Source organism: Rattus rattus, chromosome X (genome assembly GCF_011064425.1).
Source record: "Rattus rattus isolate New Zealand chromosome X, Rrattus_CSIRO_v1, whole genome shotgun sequence".
NCBI classification, from domain to species: Eukaryota; Metazoa; Chordata; class Mammalia; order Rodentia; family Muridae; genus Rattus; species Rattus rattus.
In genome coordinates this window covers 105,084,312-105,090,311 of record NC_046172.1, presented here as the reverse complement: position 1 = coordinate 105,090,311, position 6,000 = coordinate 105,084,312, and positions in this window count along the sequence as shown.

Sequence of the window (6,000 nt, the reverse complement as noted above, 5' to 3'; positions counted from 1 at the left end):
TGGGCCTCCCCCACGGGAACCCAGAGGCTGTATACAGTTTCCTCTTGGGCCAGGGATGTGGGCAGGGGTGGGCAGTGTTGGTGGTCTCTTCTGCTCTGCAGCCTCAGGAGTGCCAACCTGACCAGGCGGTGAGGTCTCTCTCCCACGGGGTTTGGGAGCATAGAGAATTATGTGAATTCTTTAAAAATAGTTTTGTCAATAGAAAATGTAACTGACACGTTTTAGTTTCAACATATTAAACCAATTTCCTATCAGTTCAAAAGACTCAAAGAATACTGTGTAGTAGTTTTCAATAATATTATTAAATTAGGCCTATTTCACATATTTAAACACTATCCATAATTTGACCAAATTTCCCAAAATGATGTTTTCATTTTAAAAATTGCATTGATTTTAAGTGGGGTATAATATTTGAGTGCTATAATGCATATGTGGAGGTTAGAGGACACTACTCTTTTAAAGTTTCTCTCTTTCCATCCTGTGACATTCCAGGATCTGATTTATAATAATAATAATAATAGAATTCCTTCACAGAGCATCATGACCAAGAAGCAAGTTAGTGAGGAAAGGGTTTATTCAGCTTACACATTAACACTTTTCATCACCAAAGGAAGTCAGGACTGGAATTCACACAGGTCAGGGAGAAAGAGCTGATTCGGAGACCAGGGAGGGATATTTCTTGGTGTGGCTTGCTTTTCCTGGCTTGCTCAGCTTGCTTTTGTGTGGAACCCAAGACTTTCAGCCCAGGGATGGCATCACCCACAATGAGCTGGGTCCTCCATCCTGGATCACTAGTTGAGAAAACACCTTACAACTGGGTCTCATGGAGGCATTTCCTCAAATGAGGCTCCTTTCTCTGTGTTAACTTCAGCTTGTGTCAAGTTGACACATAAACCCAGGCCGTACAGATGCAAACCCAAGCACCACAAGTAAAGGTCTATTCTGAATCTTGGCTAACATTATTTTATTTCATTTAAAACAGCTTTTTTCAAGTGTACAAAACTAGAGAAGATAGGTTTATACTATCTACTTTAAATATTCATTTAAATGGGATTAAGTGGGCCAGGTTACATATCAGCCGTTGTTAAAGACTTCTACTGAATAGATGATTTAACTTTTACTGAGCCTCACTTTATCCTGAAACTTCTATTTTTCTTGTTTTCACCATGAATGCACAAGAAATAATTATGCATTTTTTTTATCAACAAGCCAGTCCTTCAGATTTTTGGCAGCACTTACATTCTTTGTATTTTTTATCTTGTGCAGAATTTTCAGCTCCCCCAATCATTCCTTTCATAATATGCTCAGAACTATAATATTCATATCACCCAATCTAGATAGATTGCAAAATGTCATTTCAACTTCAAAATGTGAAGGCTAAAATTGAATGGGATTAAAAAAGAAAATAAAGGGGTTGGGGATTTAGCTCAGTGGTAGAGCGGTTTGCCAGGGAAGCGCAAGGCCCTGGGTTCGGGTCCCCAGCTCCGAAAAAAAAAGAAAAAAAAAAAAAAAAAAAAAATAAAGATGTGATCTGATCAGATGGCAACACTTTGGTACTGTTTTTATTTTTCTATCTGCTTGGGATACTAGACGCATAAAGGTCACTAAGCATATTTAGGCTCCCATAACTATCTTTTATATGCAGATTTTGTTCTTCCAGCACAGTGTCCATACAATAAAACGTTTTTAGCAATTTCAGAGAGTATTAGTATGGTACTTCTGTGTATGCTACAAATTTAGTCAATATTCTTACCTAAAGCCAAGGCATACATATTACTTACTTCACATAAGATTCTATTAAGATTAATAGTTGGCCATCATTTGAAGCTTGCTGACATTTTTATCAAACATAATTTGTTATCATCCATTATGCCTTGCTTTACTCCACCTATTTCACTTGAGATTTCTTTTTTGATGGGTTCCTTCAAAGTCATCTAGCAAAATAATTGAAATCTAAGACTAAGATTATAACAAGACTGGCAGGTGTCTAACAAATTCTTATCAATTTGACCTAAACACACTAACATTTTAAAAAATAATTAACACAATTATGTTTTGATAATTTGATGACTTTTTATGGGTTTGATAGTGACATTTCATTTCTGGCCACTACATAATTTTTTTAAAGCTTCATTATGGAGGCAGATGTTATAAACCTCAAATTAACTCATTTAATTCATATAGTAAAATGACTGACTGAATTCACAGAGTTAAACATTTGTCTCCAAAACAAATTATAAAGGTTATCATTAATCAAACCCCAAATAATTAACCTATTATTGAAATAATTATGAAGATGTCTCCAAATATTTGAAATAAAACTTCTATATTTTCACCCACATAAAATCTGGATATACCTCAAATAAGCACAGGTAGCATATAACACTGAAACCTACATATCTACACTTACTGTGACACTATTAACAAATGACAAGTTATAAAGGCAGTCTTTTTGTGAAAAAAAAACCTTAATTGCAATTGCATAAAACACCTGTATGAAGTAAAAATAGGTTTTGAATAACATTAGTAGAGAATATGCTCTAGAAAGCAGAGGTAACTGGATGTAAAATTTCTGGCAGCAATTTAATAGAACGGTCGCAGATAGTCAGCTGAGGCTGCATCTGATCTGGACAAAACTCTTCTTGGTACTCAGCTGCATATAAATGAATAAAAGGAATGCAGTATAGATATATAATAAAATTTTACCTAGAAGGAAGTTATGCATTTACAGGTAAATAAATGTAGAGGGGAGGAGGAAAATGTGACAGATTTATGTGGGAAGTGGGAGGGAAAACAATAAAGGGAGAGAAAGAAGAGATAAATATTTGAAAGAATGGTTGAGTAAGCCACATTTAAAGTTATGATTTTAAAAGTGTATTTAAAATTACCAATATAAAATGCATAATTATGAACACATCATGCATATGTTAAATAGTTACCTCACACATGATGATTACGATTCTAAGAAAAGGTAAAAAAAAAATACTGTGCTAACATCTCAAAACTGTAAGCCTCCCTTTCAATTACTGGTCAATAACAACAAAAGTCTTACAAAACAGTGTAAGCTATTGTCAGTGTTTTTAGAGGCTTCGAAGAATGTGAAAATAAGACTTTATTGCTGAATTCGCCACACAGTTTTGATTGAAGACTTTGAGAAATAAAGCTCTAGCTAACCTGGAAGCCTCCTCCTTAAAGATGAGCCCTCATAGAATCAGAGGGGTCTATGGAATTTGTAAAAGGAGAAACAAAAATAATCCCACTCATCTGTGATTCCTAAGAAGCATAACAATGGTGATCCATTTGGAAAGATAGTTCCTATTGTACAAGAGTGCCACCCTTTTATGGGAGTAACCAATAACTATCTGCTTGAGTTTAAGGTCTAATAAAAAAGACAGGGAGTTCATGCTTTTTACTACAAACCTAAATAAGAACTTGTAGCTAGAGACGTTATAGGTACAAGAGGAGAAGCTTGGCTCCATCATTTTTCAAAACCTATATAATTTCTAATCATATTCTGTATTCACCGTTATACTCATAGGTAAGTGTAGCTCTCACTTCTCAAAGAAGCTTCATTTTGCTCATGCAAAAACCAGTACCGAAATATACAACTGGTAAAAATGCAGAAAAAAATTATCATTGGTTGAGCCTTTCCAATTTACACACCAGAAATACCACTTCTACACTGAAAGCTCTGGTGGGATTGGGGGTCCGGGGGAAGGATCACATAAGATGGAGCAGAAAGAATAGAGCTCTCTATCTATGACGTGGTGTAACCACGGGATTTTCCCTCTCTGTCCCAGTTCCCAAAATAATCACTCTAAAATTTAACTATATATGAATAAACATCTAGGCCATGAACTTGTGTTTACTTCCCTACTAGCTGATAACTTAACTAACCCATTTATTATATTCTATAAGTGCCACATAGCTGCTTACCTCTTTCCAGTTTCTTTTGTCTGTCTCCTCTGACTTCAGGGTAAATCTCTTCTCAGAGTTCGTCTCCCAGTACCAGAACTCCCAATTCCTAATCCCATGCCTCATATCATTGACAAATCAGCTTTTATTGGCAGGTGGTACTTCCTTACAATACAAAGAAGATTCTTTCTACATTTCCCCCTTTTAGTCCAATAAAAGGCACAACCTTTCAACAATACACTATAAACAATAATAACAATTATTAAAACTATCAGATAAGATTACATTCACAATGTCCTACCCATATGTTTTGGCATGATTGGAGAAAGTTTTCTACTATTTATCCTATTGTGGTGAGTTCAGAGTTCTGTATCTAAAGCACCTTCTATCATAACTTCAATTTCCAACCTAAAACATTTTAGATCTTAAAACAGTTTCCTAAACCTAAACAACTTAAACTTAATTATGACATTATAACTATCTAGTCTTCAACACCACCAGAGGTATAGGAAGGAATAAATATCACCTGAATATTCATTAAAGGCAGGCAAGCAGCTTCCAGGGGAATAGAAATTACAGAAGTAGTTGGCTGCCTGGACAATACTACAATTTTTTCTCTTTGTCATTGAAGCATCATCTTTGGCCTTCTGGCTCATATTATCTGACAGAACTTTCTTCAAAGCAGGAAATATGAAGGACTGTTTACTCTGTCTTGGCGAAGTTCAATGGTTGACTTCCCTGAATTTCATACATCCAGGTTGAACAACATGCTGTCATTAGTTGAGGCAAGGACAGTTTCTTGTCAAGTGGCCAGATTAATAAATACGAAGCAAACTTCATAAGGAGGTTCTTCAATGCTGATCATCTTTCTTGAAGTAGAAAAGGGGTGCTATCAGAAGTAAAACAATGCCATTTTCAAAAAGCATTGTAGTAATGAAACATCTTTAAAAGTTATATTTTGTAGATCTCTGAAAATTTTAAGACAATGTATCTGTCTATCTGCCAGTATTTATAAACTACTTGTTTCTGCCTATTTAATATTTGTTCAGCCTAGGAATAATATTGCTGTAATTAACTAGTATCTAACATAACTATAAATTTTATTGATTAACTATTAACTTGCATTTTTAAATTATACTAAACAGTTTGCAGTGGCAGTTTTCAAAAGGACTAGGATTTAATATTATATTTTTAAGAATTATATAGGTACAATATTGTAAATGAGACTAGAAACATGCATACATAGTATGTTGTAACAATATATTACTTTAATCTCTACCAATATAGAAACTCCATACCAAATTTAAAGGTTTTTGATATTTATTTAGTCAAAAATTAGGCTCAATGATCTAACCTTTTATCCTATTATTCCTATATCCTTCTTTTATCCTCTTTCATTCCTTACCCCTCCTCCATTTCCCCAACAATAATGGGAGAAAAAGAAGGATTGAGAAAAGAAATAGAAAGAAAAATCCCTGAATATAACCTCCCTTATTTTGTTTTCTATCTGATCATGACAACTTGCAATCAAACTCTTTTAAATGATGACAAACATCCATTATCTACAGTAAGACAAAAAAAAAATTCATGCCCCCCAAAAAATATTTATCCCATCTTGTTAAATATGCTTCTTTTGTCTGAAAGCATGAGTTTCCTTTCTTGAGGACTTAAGAAAATTGTGATATTTGATAGTCTTAAGAAAGCTAGATGGAATTAAGAAAATGCCCTGAGATAGACTGCAGATTATCTGGCCCTGGGAGGTACTATTAGTGCAAGGGAGTCTTATAGACCCCAAGAATGTTCTCCTTCCCTTGGAAACCTTTGAGGATGCCAAAACTAACCAGCTTGGAACCCTGCAAAACCAATCCCATCCCAGTCAGCTGTGTCTGCCATCCCAATTGCTTCTCATTAGGACACAGCCTGTAGAATACACTCCACTCAGGACATAGGTTGCAGAGTGAGTCTGCCTGAGGCAAAGACAGAAGAGTTGGGTACCCTGGCCTCCATTCTGTGGTCCACTGATACTGTCAAATTCCTGAGAAGCCCTCCTGCCACCAGGATTATCCAGCCAACACCAGGGAAAAT